The sequence below is a fragment of the Populus trichocarpa genome, chromosome 5, assembly GCF_000002775.5.
Source record: "Populus trichocarpa isolate Nisqually-1 chromosome 5, P.trichocarpa_v4.1, whole genome shotgun sequence".
NCBI classification, from domain to species: Eukaryota; Viridiplantae; Streptophyta; class Magnoliopsida; order Malpighiales; family Salicaceae; genus Populus; species Populus trichocarpa.
In genome coordinates, this window is record NC_037289.2 from 13,746,540 (window position 1) to 13,763,608 (window position 17,069).

At 36.1% G+C, this 17,069-nt stretch overlaps 1 pseudogene; it reads left to right on the plus strand.

The window, feature by feature from the left end:
* Positions 1–1,426: 1,426 nt before the first annotated feature.
* The window catches only part of LOC127905361 (uncharacterized), a 63,554-nt pseudogene continuing 47,911 nt past the window's right edge, over positions 1,427–17,069 (plus strand).

The following is a 17,069-nucleotide window of genomic DNA, read 5'->3' on the forward strand; positions in this document are numbered from 1 at the left end:
ACATCATCTTTGAATACAAAAAGAAGGATGGCCATAAAGATTTTGGTGTTCTTTTCGTTTCTTTCTTTTATTGTAATCTTGTACACGAGCTTTTCAGAAGGAAATTTTTACATACCACTGCAACGGTAAAAATTAGCTGAAGGAGAACCAGACAAGACTGCTAGTTTCTAAGAGGACTGTCAAGGGCAGTCACGTAATTTGTGCAAATTAAGACCATTGGTGTCTATCACACACCACATACGTCGAGATTGCATATTCATGAAAATAAATGTATTGATTCGTCATTTCCCATTATCCTCTCCCCGTCCCAGAGACTACTTTGTCCAAGTGGAGTTGTGAAAATGTAGCGAAAGATCAACTCATTGAAGTTATGTTCAAAAAACTTTCCCTGACAATACTTGTCTAATGATAAGGTTACACGTGCATAATGCACTAATAGCATTATTATCCATGTCAAGTTGCCTCGTCAAAACTATTTTTTTAATATAAAAACCCAAAACTTCAATGAGTTGTAGTATGAATAGAAAATAATCTTTAAACAACAAATATATATATATATATATATATATATATATATATATATATATATATATATATATATATATATATATAGCATCATGCTATAAGCTCATAAATTTTACGTCCACTTCCTAAAGTTGTAGTTCAACTAATACAATATTATCTTTTCTGGTTGACATACTTCACACTGAAATATAAAAGTATGCCTACAAGGCAAATATATATAGATTTTGGAGTAGCCTATAAAACATTTAATTGTAAACTAAACAATATTCTTACATTAATGATGAAATAAGTTCGACTCACAAAAAACTAGAAAAAGAAAAATTCAGAAGGTGAATTTTACATGGATAGAGAGTGTTTGAAGCATAGTTTTGAAATCCAGACCGGCCCGGCGGATCAACCCGGGACCCGGCCAACCCGGGCTTGGAACTGATCCGGGTCTAAGTAAAAACTCGTCGGGGAGTTGGCCCGGTGAAACCCGGTCGACCCGGAACCCAGACGACCCGGGTAAACTCGGCTGAGACCCGACCCTTTTTTAAAAAATATACATAAATGTGAAACTACGTCGCTTGCTGTTGCTTCTTGTACTCTCATCCAACACTTTCTTATCAACGAAGGATTCCTTGTCCTCTCTTCAAGCTCAACTAGAAGAGTTAGAAGACACTCAAGAAGCGGACAAATTTTCCAGTAGAGATGAGTGGATTCATTCTTTATTTACATAAGTAATTATAGCACTTCATCCTCAAACACACATTCTGAATATAAGAACAACACTGCATTTTCTCATGATTGTGTTCCTTAAGGGCTATGTTACGGTCGCTCAGCCGTTAGGTTCTCTAGTTAACAAATTGGATCAAAGACTAGTGGAACAGAGTATTCAGGTGGTTGTACCTTTGAAGAAGCAATGGATATAATCTTTGGTAAAGATTTAAGTTCTTCTGACTATGTTCCTGCTGGGAGATCTGGTACAGGCTATTGGAGTGAGACAGGTAACGTATGCCTTGGTGCTGCAAACAGTGGTTTGCTTAAAATTTATTCCATTGTTAGGTTGACATGGATCAGGAAAGGTTTACTTATGCGGAGAGCCAGAGACATAAACTGCCTAGTAAAGGGTGGTTGGCTGAATATATGGCAGAATTAGGCATAGACCTGTATTGAAGAACCATGATAGCAGTCAAGTCCAGTGGTAAGATGCCATCTAGTCTTCTAGGGGAGGCCTTGAAAATTTACGCAACTCGATGGCAACCTAACATATCAAGAGAAAAAAAATGTTAATTAGTCTCATAGATGGAAAGATGCCATCTCTCTTTAGTTTTTTTTTTTATTCTTTGCCTCTTTTTTTTGGTTTAACCCGGGTTGACCCGGATCAACCCATCTGACCCGTGCCCTAATTATTAGACCAGGTCAACTACCGGGTTGGGTTTCAAAACTATAGTTTGAAGTGAAAATAGGTTCTCAGTCCAATCCACAATTTCACCGATCAAGATCTGTCGTACACTGAGGTCTATAGGAATTGATGTTTCTTGTTAATGGATTTAGTGCTCGTTTAGTAACATGGTTGCGGGTGAGGTTCACCCGCAGCCTCGCTAATAAACGTTTGGTTAAGAAAATAAAAGTGTTTTCAACACGTAGGACCCACATGGCACCGCAGGTTTCGGAGAAGCAGCATTTTGTAGAGTCTGGGAGAAACCTCAACAGTGGAGCATGGCTCCACTGTAGCAGTGTTCACTAAAGTGAACAATTTTTTTTTATATTTCGAAAACCAGTGCGAGTGAATTAATTCACTCGCACTGTTCACATGAAAAGTTTAGTTTTTTTTTCTTCTAAAAAACTAGTGCAGTTAAGTGATTTCACTCGCACTATTCACGTGAACGTGAACAATATTATTTTTTTGTTTTTTTAAAAAATTAGTTTAAGGTGAATTAAATTTACTCGTATTGTAATCTCAATTTTATTCCTGATAATATTTTACCTAATTTTATTGCACGCTCAAAAAATCATGAAAACTGTAGTTCTTATCGAATGAATTTTGTACGTAATGAAATTGTAAATTTTTTTAAAAAAAATTGAGTTTTACTCCAAAAAATAGTATTTAATATTTTTTAATAACACTACATAATTTAGAAGGATATCGCATGATGACGTAGTATTTGTGGAATTTGATCGCAATTCCAATTATGTTCTTGCCGGGTCCGACCAAGTTAAAAAAAAATTCAGTTTTTATTTTTATTTTAATTGTGTTTTATTCAAAAAATTAGAAGGAGATCGCTTGATGACGTAACAAAAAATTCAGTTTTTGTTGTTGCGTGCTTAAGAAACCATGAAAAATATAGTCATTGTAATCATAGATTTCGTATGTGATGACATTGCATATAGTTTAATGGAATAATAAAAAATATTTGATATCAATATTATTTATTTCATGATGTAATAATAGTAGTTAAATCTACAATATTTAAATTTAAAATATTTTTTAATTATTTTATAACCTCAATTTGAAAATATTTTTTTAACCAAACACATTAAACTACTTTTTGTTCAACCTCAATTTCAACCACAGTTTTAACCAAACATATATTTTTCCAAACCAACCTCAACTAAAAGTACTTTTTATAAAACAACTTTTTTAAAACCACAACCACGACAGCAACCGCAATACGAAACACACCCGCCTGGAGGCTTCGGCTGCAGACTAGAGTCACTAGACTAGGCATGTCTGCCCCAGGACTGCTATACTTTATCTTTTCATTATAAAAAATCTAACGGTAGGGATTCTTGAGCTACAAAGATCTTACCCCTCTTGCGTTTATAAGAAATCCTTGAGCTACAAACTCATTGATTGTACTGCAATGCACAATTATTAAAAAAACAATTCCCGAACCGCCGGGCTAATGACCAATTATTGTTCCATGATGGAGAATATGTTGGCTGAAACTTGGAACCGCGACAATAAACAAAGCATTGACATGTGCTCTTCATTATTTCCAGTTGTGCTTTGACTAATCCTTGTCAACAACTGATCACTGTGATAATAAAAACACCCATTAATCCTAGAAACTAAAGGAAAAGTTTGTTCAAGTTGTTTTCAAGTTGTAGTAGGATTCTTTTAGTTTCTTTGTTGTGTTTTCTCCTCGCTTAACAAGAAAATAAAAAAAATAATAACTCCTAATATTTAAAGAAAATAAGTAATGTTCCCATACATAATAGGACGTCCAAAACAAATTAGAAATCCACAAAACAAATAAACCAAAATTCAGGAGGAGGGAGTACATCGAATAAGTTCAATCCACTCGAGGCATCTAGGAGGAGGCCAAATCCACTTCATACTAGCAATAATACAACTCAACCTCACATCCCTCCCCAAGTCAAAATCCATGATAATCTTGTCTCCAAAGAACTCGATCAAGGGGCCCAAATGGTGCCAATTATCAAACCAAAGTGAAATAGAAAAGATAACTTGTAGCTAGGCATCAACACTATTAAAAACAAAATCCCCCACCCAATGAATATTGATTCACGAACGAGAAGTATAAAAATGACGTCATGAAGTTAATCATTCTTCGATAAGTCATTTTTAATTCTTTAAAGAACCATGAAGGGGAAAATATCTCACGAACTCACACGATAAAGTGCGGCAAATAAGTTTTATTAATCTGAATTGCGTAGCCCTCCACGTCTGGTTATGACTCTATTTATACTTAATTTAGATTAAAATAAACCCTAATGGACCCCTTGGGCTCTTCTTATACTTGGATTAGATGAATTAGAGGTTGTCCTTCATTCTCCCTAGGCGTCCCGAGCTCCCCTCGGTTTATCTTGCTCCATATCTTGCTCCTCTAGGTCCTTCATGCTCTCTAGGTTGTCCTTCATGTTCGGAAAGAACATGCGATTTAAGTCAGAAGGATATGACAGCTTGTTTTAGAAATCTCCTAGTTCTACAAAGATCTTTAATGGGCTACAACATAGTTTTCAAGTTATGGCAAGGTTTCATAAATATTTCAGAATCCTTTTCTTACAAGGATTCCTTATTCATCCTAGCTACAACAAGGAAAGAAGACTTCAGAATTAATTCAACCTTCAGATCAAATTTCCTAGTCTATTTGGGATTTCTTAACGGTAACAAATCTGATTCTAGTATATTTAGGACAGCAATTTTTGGATTTTTATTATTTTATTATTTTCTTCTTAGTCTTTTGGTTATTATTCCTTATTTGGGTCAATTATAAGTGGGCCTCATATAAGTCCACCTAAGGGGCGCCCAATAGGGTTTATTTAAGTCTAGAGAGTATAAATAAATGCATATCCAGACATGTAGGTTACGCAATTTTTATATCAACAAACTTTTTTTGCCGCACTTGTTGTGTGTTGGTGGGATAATCTTCCTTCCTTGGTTCTCTAAAGAACTGAAAACGACTTATCGAAGAACAACTGGCTTCGTGGTGTCATCCTTATACTTCTCGTTCGCAAATCAATATTCGTTGGGTGGAGGTTTTCCGTTTCCAATTGTATTGGTGCCTAGATAAAAGTTATCTTTGTATTACACACATATCAAACCTGATTTACTTTGTTTTCCGGGAATTGGTGTCTTTGCGTGACCATGTGATCACGAGGTTCGTGACACGATCAAAGAGTTGATGTCTTATTACAAGTGCAGGAGTGTCAAAGTAATAAATAACCCAGCAAGACCAGGGTCAAACCACATGGAGATTAACTATATAAATTAATACTAATAATAATAATAATAATAAAGAGTCAAAGAGAATTGTGAGATGTGATATTAACGTAAGGATAAAAACAAAGATAAAACAATTGTCAAAGTTAGAGGATCCTCTAGTAGTATTAAAGATAAATAAAGTATAAACTCTTTATAAATTATCAACATGATCATATTAATCATCTTATTTACGTAACACCATACTTATAATTTTTTTTAGGTATTCATGACGCTAACTTATATTGACAACAAATCAAGTTCCTCTCATAACAACGATGTTGGCCGAAGACTATGAAGGATCAAGCATTTGATGTACCAAGTGTTATACAACACAAATCTTGATGCGAACCTCGTGATCACATGGTCACGCAACCCACACGGAAAGACACCAATTCCCGGAAAGCCAAGTAAATCAGGTTTGATAGGAGTGTGACACAAAGATAACTTGTACATAGGCACCAGCACTATTGGAAACGGAGACCCCCACCCAACGAATATTGATTCATGAACGAGAAGTATAAGGATGACGCCACGAAGACAGTTGTTCTTCGATAAGTCATTTTCGGTTCTTTAGAGAACCAAGGAAGGGAGATTATCCCACCAACACACAATAAGTGCAGCAAAGAAGTTTATTGATCTGAAAATTGCGTAACCTTACATGTTTGGTTATGCTGTTATTTATACTGACTCTAAACTTAAAGAAACCCTAATGGACCCCCCTTAGGTGGACTTATATGAAGCCCACTTACAATTGACCCAAATAAGTAATAATAACCCAAAAACTAAGAAGAAAATAATAAAAATAATAAAAATCCGAAAATTATCATGCTAAATATGCTAGAATCAGATTTGTCACCCTTAAGAAGTCTTAAATAAACTAGGAAAAATCTGATTTGGAAAATTTGTGTTGCCACCCCCACTTGATGTCCTTGATTAGCTTGGATTTCCTTGTTTAACTTGGACAAATAAGAAAATAAATTTTCTCATTTGTTGCTGATTTAATTACTTTCCTTCCTAAATTAGGAAAAACATTAAATAGTCCTCCGCTCTTTAGGAATAAGATATGGCCAACTTCCTTACTTAATTAGGAGAATAAATTGCTGACTTTTTATCCTTGTAGCATTAGGAAAAATAACAAGCCTAACAAGGCTGGTATGGGCCGGACACATCAACCCCTTGTTCCACATGAATTGGGCTCTTCTTGGACCGGAACTAGATGAATTAAAGGCTGTCCTTCATGCTCCTTAAATGTCCCAAGCCTCTCTAGGTCTATTTTGCTCCGTATGTTAAGCCCATTCAATGCTTCTTTAAGCTTCTTTGTCCTAGCTCTTGTGATTGGCCCAATTGGCACCTCTAATGGGTTGTTGGCATGATTACGTGTTGGGCTGATCCGCATCAAATCTAGATTAACCGTTTAATAAGCAAGGTATTAAGGATTGATAGGATAAAAAGATAAGACATGTTAATATCAAACTTTCATGGATATAAACATTGAAGTCCATGTTGAGTTTATATTATATAACACCATTAGTGAAACCTTTTCACATTGACATAATTAACTTAGCTAGACATTATGAAGAAGAAGAACATAAATAAATAAGATAAGAACATAGTTAACTAAGTATAGTAAAGGAAATGAAAAACATAAACAAGAAACTACTATAACATGAAATAAAATTTAAACACTACAAAAATACAAAGAAAGCAAGAACATGATCTTGATCTAAGAATCAAGATGCCTAAATGAATGGCAAATGCTTCCTTTTATAGGCTAAAATTTAGAACTATTTATTTGGTAATTGATTATTGATGTAGTGGCCAACTATTGATTTAATGGACTTGGTGGTCAGCAGCACTCAAGCATTTTGGCTTTGGATGAAATGACATTGATGCAATCATAATTTGGCAAAGTGTTCTTTATGAAAGTTGTTGGAAATAATCTCTGCTTTCCACCCACAACATTTCAGATTATTTGGATCACTACAGCTCGAGATATGGCTAAAATACTGAGTAGTGCTTCTGGTGGACGTGGTGGATAGCCCTCAAGCTCTTATCTGGGTGAAATGTCATTGCTAACATCAGAACTTGAGCAGGTGGTCCTCATTAAAGTTGTTGAAAATTGTCTTATCTTTCCACCCACCAAATGTTACGTCATTTTGCCTTCTATAACTCCCGTTGGAAATTCTGACTTCTCTTTTGTGGCCAAGCTTTGAATTTGAAAACGACAGATTTGGGTCTTCCACTCTCATGAAAGTTGTAGGCCTATGTCTTAACTTTCCAGAATAATAAACCAAACATCAATCCAAGATCCACAACCTGAGATATGATCAAATGACTAAATGATGTTCTACTTTGATCCAACATCTCTTCTCTAACCTTAGCCCTTTCTTTGTTTTTTTTGTTTTCAATAGTTAATCATATCAATCAATCCTTTGAAACCATAAATTAAAGTCATCTTATACTATCAGACTTGTTATTATAAAACATGCTTAAGTTAGGGAATTTAATGATACTGAAAGTATAATATGATGATATAAAGCCTTAATAATAATGCACTTTTAAGTACTAATCTGTTCGCATCATTTGGTATTAGAGCTTAGCTCCATCAATCAGGTTACATCCTTATAAAATTTTCGTTTCTTGTTGTTTCCGTAAAAATTCCTTAGTGTCCAATTTCTTCTTCTCCTCGAATTTGCGGCATATAAAAAAAAATTATTTCATTCTCTTGCTGTCCAAAATATATCAGTAGCATAAAAAAATAAGAGAAAAGGAAAGAAAAAATAAATCGTTCAAAAAGGCGTTTATTGATTTCTGCCGCAGAAAACTAAATAAGAGAAAATTAGATCAAATCAATTCTAAATGAGCTCAAATTTTATACTCGGATTACCGGGGTCCTAATCGCACCAAATATTAATTTTGGGGTCTATTGGATATTGTTCTCTTTGGTTTTCAATTTCAGGTCTAATCAGATTCATAACGTGTTTGCGTCAGTATATCAAACCTTATCATAAATTGCTCAAACTTTATATTCTGTATATTTGAATTTAAATCGCACTATATTTGAAATGGTAGCTTAATTGGACATCATTTACTTTTAGGTTCCAGATTCGAACTTAACTCGTCGTAAACGAGTATATTTTGCGTCAACTTTTGAAATTCACTTTCTTTCTATTATTTTCATTTATTGCAGTAGATTTTCAATATATCTAACATATTTGGGTGTTGTTTCATCACTTTGCATATTTCGTTTCTGTTTTTATTCGAGTCTTCAATTTCGTTCATATTTCTGATAGATTCGCTTACTACTCGCGAGACACTATCATCGTAGTTTTATTTTGCTTGTTTTCTGGTTTTTATTGCTTCTTGAGTCAAATATACATATTTGGATTGCACTGCTAAGTTGGTTCTTTTTGGTGTTGGTTTCAGTTCCGCAAGAACTGCAAGAAGGTGAGACGAGAGGTGTGAGGATATTAAGAGTGTTTGAGGGAAACACGAGCGACGTGAGGATTTTTTTTACCACTAACTAATTTTTGGAGGTACTATCATGTCAGATCAACACAACACACCACCTCCTCTTGAGGGAGATCTTAAGTTCCAAATGCAAGTCACGACGCAGATGATGGAGAGGATGAATTTTGTGATGGGGAAAGTGTGTAACAGACTTGATAGGGTGGAGAGACATGGTAATGAGCCAGGTACAAGCACCCAAGACGTGAGGAAGGTTGAGGATGAACTAAAAGCAAATAGTAGCGGTAGGGCCGAAAGTCCAAGGTGCGTTGATTGGAGGAAATTCAATATTAGTAAGGAAGAGAAACGGAGGTTACGAGTTTCAAATATTTATGCTCATAATGCTTTTGTGATGTTAGATAAAGAGCGCGAGCCTGAACGATTTGCAAAGGTTTATAAAGAAACAAATAAAGAATGTGAAGAATAGAGAACTTCAACTCAGCTTCAAAGGGATAACAAACGAAAGAGGATAGTAATGGTTATCTTTCAAAAATATACACGCAAGTGGATGGGAAGACATGCATATTTGAAATTATTATCGGCAACTACATTCATACAACGTTGTTACAGGTAATTGCGTGCAAGAAAAGAACTCCAACTGCTGAAACAAGAGGCTAAAGAATTTTCCATCAAACCTGTTGGTGATTCGAGGATGAATAATCTAAAGGAGAGAGGGAATCATACGATCTAACTAAGGTCAAATTCAGATTTTGGCGTAAAATTTCTTATTATCCAATTTTACGCTATCAATCATAACTCCAAATCCAACCATTGGATCGAGCTGAAATTTGACATGAAGATTCTGGAGTTATTGGTCTATGTTGGGTAACGTTTCAGTTGAATAGGAGTTTGAGAAGAACATGCGATAAAAGTCAGAACAGGCTGTACGGATTTTGTTATTTACTTCCTTTTGACTTACGGACTTCCTATTTGACGAGGATCCTTTTCTTACAAGGATGTGGTAGATTGTTTTGGGAATCTCCTAGTTCTACAAAGATCTTTAATGGCTTGAAACATAGTTTTCAAGTGCCGCAAGGATTCATAAATGTTTCAGAATCCTTTTCTTACAATGATTCCTTTATTCATCCTAGCTACAACAAGGAAAGAAGACTTCAGAATTAATTTTACCTTTAGATCAGATTTCCTAGTCCATTTAGGACTTTTTAATGGTAACAAATCTGATTCTAGCATATGGATAGTAATTTTCAGATTTTTATTATTTTCTTCTTAGTTTTTGGGTTATTATTACTTATTTGGGTCAATTGTAAGTGTGCCTCGTATAAGTCCACCTAAAGGGGGTCCATTAGGGTTTATTTAAGTCTAGAGTCAGTATAAATATAGGTCAGACAATTCAGATTAGTAAAACTTCTTGTTTGCCTTACTTGTTGTGTGTTGGTAGGATAATCTTCATTCCTTGTGATAAGATCCAGGCAAGGTCAAATTCAGATTTTGATGTAAAATGTGCAACTATGCAGTTTTACGGCAACAGTCATAATTCTCAATCCCACTGTTAGATCGGACTGAACTTTTATGTTTTTATATGGAGTCTCCATCCATGTTGTCCTACCTTGAGTTAAAATTTTAGGTCAATCGAAGTTTGGGAAGGCACCACAATACTGGTCAACAGAGGCTGTACAAATTTTGTTATTTATTTTCTTGTGACTTATGGACTTTCTATTTGGCTAGGATTGTTTTTCTAAAAGGATATGGCAGCTAGTTTTGGGAATCCCCTAGTTCTACAAAGATCTTTAATGGGCTGCAATACAGTTTCCAAGTGTGGTAAGGATTCATAAATATTTCAGAATCCTTTTCTTAGAAGGATTTCTTATTCATCCTAGCTACAACAAGGAAAAAAGACTTCAGAATTAATTCTACCTTTAGATCAGATTTCCTAGTCTATTTGAGACTTTTTAATGGTGACAAATCTGATTCTAGCATATTTAGTAATTCTCGGATTTTTATTATTTTCTTCTTAGTCTTTGGGTTATTATACTTATTTGGGTCAATTGTAAGTGGGCCTCATATGAGTCCACCTAAGGGGGGTCCATTAGGGTTTATTTAAGTCTAGAGTCAGTATAAATAAAGGCATAACCAAACATGAAGGGTTAGACAATTCAGATTAATAAAACTTCTTGTTTGTCGCACTTTGTGTGTGTGTCTCTGTGTGTGTGTGTGTGTGTGTGTGTGTGTGTTGATGAGATAATCTCCCTTCTATGGTTCTCTAAAGAACTGAAAATGACTTATCGAATAACAACTGGCTTCGTGGCGTCATCATTATACTTCTCATTCGTGAATCTATATTCGTTGGGTGAGGGTTTTCCGTTTACAATAGTGTTGGTGCCTAGGTATAAGTTGTCTTTGTGTCACCCTCCTATCAAACCTGATTTACTTGGCTTCCCGGGAATTGATGTCTTTGCATGTGGGTTGCGTGACCACGTGATCACGAGGTTCGCATCACCTTGGTTCTTTAAAGAACTGAAAACGACTTATCGAAGAACTGGCTTCGTGGCATCATCCTTATACTTCTCGTTCGCGAATCAATATTTGTTGGGTGGGGGTTTTTCGTTTCCAATAGTATTAGTGCCTAGGTACAAGTTATCTTTGTGTCACCCTCCTATCAAACCTGATTTACTTGGCTTTCCAGGAATTGATGTCTTTGCCTGTGGGTTGCGTGACCACGTGATCACGAGGTTCGCATCGTACCTCATCACTCGGGAGCACGTGGTCACGCAACCTGTGTTAAACAAAGTAAGATCAACAACATTAATGGTAGCACTAATACCATACTCCCTTGGAAGATCAATTTTGTATGCGTTGTCATTGATCCTCTCTAAAACTTGAAATAAACCATTACCACGAGGCTGTAATTTTATTTTCTTTGGTTAGGATATCGATTCTTATGCATATGCACCCAAATCCAATCACCTAGTTGGAAAACAACCTGTTTACGCCCTTTATTGGCTTGAGAAGCACTAATACAATACTCCCTTGGAAGATCAATTTTGTATGCGTTGTCATTGATCCTCTCTAAAACTTGAAATAAACCATTACCACGAGGCTGTAATTTTATTTTCTTTGGTTAGGATATCGATTCTTATGCATATGCACCCAAATCCAATCACCTAGTTGGAAAACAACCTGTTTACGCCCTTTATTGGCTTGAGAAGCATGCAACTTGTTCTTCTTCTCAATCTAAAACCGAACCTTCTAATGCCTTTGTTGGACCCTTTTTGCCTTCTTTTCACCATCTAAACTTACAATTTCTTCAATAGGATAAGGAATTAAGTCCATAGGAGTACTAGTATTAAACCCATAAACAATTTCAAAAGGAGAAATGTCGGTGGTAGAATGCACACTCTATTACAAGCAAACTCAACAAAAAGCAAAACATTCTCCTTAACTTTTCAGATTCTTTTAAATTACAACACACAACAATTGTGATAAAGTCTTATTCACTACCTTAATTTGTCCATCTGTATGAATGACAAGTTGTTGAAAATAAAAGCTTTGTTCCTAACTTTCCCCACAAAGTTTTTCAAAAGCAGCGAAAAAACTTAACTTCACGATTAGAAATTATACTCCTAGGAATGCCATGCAAATGATCTATTTCAAATGCTTTTGTAAAGTCAGGTAGAGATGAAACAAGTACAGAGCATAATTTCTCTTTCAGAAGAACAAAAGCCAATTCCTTTTCCTCCCCCTATTTAAACCAAATTGATTTATTAACAACTTCGTTCAAGGGTACAACTAATATACTGAAATCTTTCACAAAACACCTACAAAAACTAGCTAACCCATGAAAACTCCTTACCTCACTGATTTTGGTGGAGGCCAATCTCGGATGGCCTTAACTTTCTCCTCATCCATCTTGATACCTTATGCAGTTCCAACATAGCCAAAAAAACACAATTTTCTCCATGCAAAAGGTACATTTTTTAAGATTAGCATACAATTTCTCACTACGTAACACATTAAATACTTTACGCAAATGATCAAGATGCTCAGTTAAGTTCTTACTATAAATCAGAATGTCATCAAAATACACAACCACAAATACGAATGCATACAACATATGGTTCATTAAACACATAAACTGACTAGGTGCATTTGTAAGTCCAAACGACATTATTAATCATTCATACGAAACCATGTTTCGTTTTAAATGTTGTTTTCCACTCATCACCTTCTTTCATCCTAATATTAACGCGAACCTCGTGATCACGTGGTCACGAAACCCACAATCAAGATTGAGATCTGATCTCGGAAATCCGAAATAGGTCTGATAGGAGTGTGACACAATGGAAACCTGCCCCAAGGCACCAACACTATTGGATTGAGTGGAACGACGCCACGAAGCCAGTTAATCTTTGATAAGTCAGATTCCATTCGTTCAAAAACTGAAGAATGCAAGAATCACTCCCACACGTTAAAACTAAAAATTTCAGAAATAATGATCATCAAAGCTGTCAAAATTTGGCTTACATGAGTTTAAATAGTTCTTGAAAAATTAACCCTAATAGACCCCTTATGTGGACTTATATGAGGTCCACTCAAAACTGACCCAAAACCCTAAACTGAAATGCCCATAACTTAATCCAAACAAGCCTTGGATCCTAACTAAAAACAAAGTATTAATTAAGCCCAAACAAGCCTTGGGCTGTAGCTAACAAAATAAATAAAACCCCTAATATTAAATCCATGTTCTGCCATGAGAAGAAGAGAAGGAAGTAAAATATCACAGAACTAATTCAAGGCTTATTTGTAGCCTTCCATGCAGCCCCTTAATCCTAGAAACAAAAGCAAAAGGTAGCCACCCATGTTGTTTCCAAGTTGTAGTAGGATTCTTTTGATTCCTTTGTTGTCCTCACCTCATGGCCCAAATAAGGTTGTGTTGGACCCCTGTTGCATATGAATAAGATGTACTAGGGTCTCCTCTTGATAATCTAATGGACCTTTCAATTCTGACTTGGTTGAAACATTCAAAACCAATGCATTCAATGCCTTTGTCTTGGACCGAGTCATTGGATCATTTGGAACATGTAATGGGTCCTTGCTGGTGTTTCTGGGCTGGTCCACATCATCCCCTCTCTCCTCGAAAGGATTCGACCTCGAATCAAAATCTGTGTCAAACAACATAAGATCAGCAACATTAAAGGTAGCACTAACACCATACTCACCTGAAAGGTCAATTTTGTATGCACTGTCATTGATTCTCTCTAAAACGTGAAATGGACCATCACCACGAGGCTGTAATTTTGATTTCCTTTGGTTAGGAAATCATTCCTTACGCATGTGCACCCAAACCAGTTTGCGTCCTATATTTGCTTTAGAAGCGTAACGTCTGTTCTTTTTCTCTATTTGCAGTCGAACTCCCTCATGGAGTTGTCTCACCATCTTTGCCTTCTTTTCACCATCTAAACTTACCTTTTCTTCAAAAGGTAAAGGATTTAAGTCCATAGGAGTTAGTGGATTAAAATCATAAACAATTTCGAAAAGAGAAAAACCAGTGGTCGAATGCACAATTCTATTATGAGCAAACTCAACAAAAGGCAAACATTCTTCCCAACTTTTTAAATTCTTTTGAATTATAGCACACAAAAGTTAGGATAATGTTCTATTCACTACCTCAGTTTGTTCATTTGTTTGAGGATGACATGTTGTCGAAAATAAGAGTTTAGTTCCCAACTTTCCCCATAAGGTTTACCAAAAGTAGCTAAGGAACTCACGATCTGATATTATACTCTTTAGGAATGCCATGCAAACGTACAATGTCCCTAAAGAACAAGTCTGCGATATGAGATGCATCATCCGTTTTATTGCATGCAATGAAATGCGCCATTTTAGAAAACCTATCAACCACAATAGAGTCTCTACCTTTCTTTGACCTAGGTAAACCTAAAACAAATTTCATAGAGATATCTACCCAAGGTTCAGTAGGCACAGGTAATGGTGTATATAGTCCATGTGGTTGTATTCTAGATTTTGCCTTTCTACAAGCAATGCACTATTTACAAATTCGTTGCACATCTCTTTTCATCTTTGGCCAATAGAAATGCTCATGCAATACATCCAAGGTTTTCGCAACCCCAAAGTGACCCATTAAACCACCCCCATGTGCTTCATGAATAAGCAATTCACGCAAAGAACTAGCAGGAACACACAATCTATTCTCTTTGAACAAATAATCAAGATGATCAGCATACAATTTCTCACTACGCAACACACTAAGTACATTACGCAAATGATCAAGATGCTCAGTTAAGTGCTTGCTATAGATCAGAATGTCATCAAAATACACAACCACAAACTTACCTATGAATGCACGCAACACATGATTCATTAAACGCATAAACGTACTAGGTGCATTTGTAAGTCCAAACGACATTACTAACCATTCATACAAACCATGCTTAGTCTTAAATGCTGTTTTCCACTCATCACCTTCTTTCATTCTAATTTGATGGTACCCACTTTTCAAGTCGATTTTAGAGAAAATACAGGATCCATGTAACTCATCTAACATGTCATCAAGCCTAGGAATGGGGTGTCTATACTTTACCGTTATGTTGTTGATGGCTCGGCAATCAACACACATCCTCCATGTTCCATCCTTCTTAGGCACAAGTAGCACGGGTACAGCACACGGGCTCATACTCTCAGGAATGTAGCCCTTTTCCATCAGCTCATCAACTTGCCTTTGAAGCTCCTTCGTCTCCTCGGGATTGCTTCTATAGGCTGGTCGGTTAGGAATTGAAGCTCCGGGTACGAAATCAATCCGATGCTCTCTCCCCCTCAATGGTGGTAATCAGCTAGGAGTATCGTCGGGGAACACATCATCAAACTCCTGCAACAAAGCAATAGCAACACTAGGCACAATATGGTCAAGATCATTAGTATTAAAGTAAGCCTCTTTATACACAAGTAAAATCATTGGCTTGTTAGTGAAAAATGCAGATCTGACCTCACCCTCTCTAGCATAAAAATTGGGTTGTTTCTTTAGTTTTTCCACACAATTCTCATCACCCTTACTGACTTTCTTCACACCTCTTGTCTTACCTCCACTCTCAGCCAGATTTGGGTGTTTTTGAGTTGTGGTCGAATGGTTTGATTTGTTTGGAGTGTTGGCTGAATATTTGTTTGTGTTTGGATGAGTGGCCGAATGGGTTGTAGTGGTTTGAGTTCTAGCTGAATCTGATGGTCTTCTCTCCCCTTGTTCCTCACCTTGATTTTTTCTCCCCATCGCCTCATGCTCACCTTTTAGCTTTATTTGATCATCATACACCTGTTTGGGTGTAAGAGGTACAAGAGTGATGGTTTACCATCTTTTACAATGGTATACCAATTTTTAACCCCATCATGAATTGCCTTCCTATCATATTGCCATGGTCTCCCCAACAAGATGTGACTTGCTTGCATTGGTTTGACACAAATCGTCTCCTTATTAAGACTTTCATCTCCCCCCAAGTTTGAACGGGTCGCTCCACATTCCTCCTCCTACTGATTACAATTTGATTACACCAAATCAATGCATACTCTGATGCGAACCTCGTGATCATATGGTCACGCAACCCACGTGCAAAGACACGAATTCCCAGAAAGCCAAGTAAATCAGGTTTGATAGGAGTGTGACACAAAGATAACTTGTACCTAGGCACCAGCACTATTGGAAACGGAGATCCCCACCCAGCGAATATTGATTCGTGAACGAGAAGTATACGGATGACGCCACGAAGACAGTTGTTCTTCGATAAGTTGTTTTCAGTCCTTTAGAGAACCAAGGAAGGGAGATTATCCCAGCAGTACACAATAAGTGGAGCAAAGAGGTTTATTGATCTGAAAATTGCGTAACCTTACATGTCTGGTTATGCCCTTATTTATAATGACTTATATGATGCCCACTTACAATTAAACCCAAATAATATAAATAAACCCTAAACTAATAAGAAAATAATAATAACAATAATAAATCTGAATTTAATATCCTAAATATAATAGGATCAGATTTGTTGCCCTTTAGAAGTCCTATATAAGCTAGGAGAATCAAATCTGAAGGTAGAATTAATTCTGAAATCTTCTTTCTTTTTTTTTGTAGCTAGGATGAACAAGGAATCCTTGTAAGAAAAGGATTCTGAAACATTTATGAATCCTTGCCACACTTGGAAACTATGTTGCAGCCCATTAAAGATCTTTGTAGAATTAGAAGGTTCCTAAAATAAGCTGCCACATCCTTTTAGGAAAAGAATCCTAACCAAATAGGAAGTCCACAAGTCAAAAGCAAGTAAATAACAAAATTCATACAGGTGTTTCGATGTCTTCTCGAACTTTG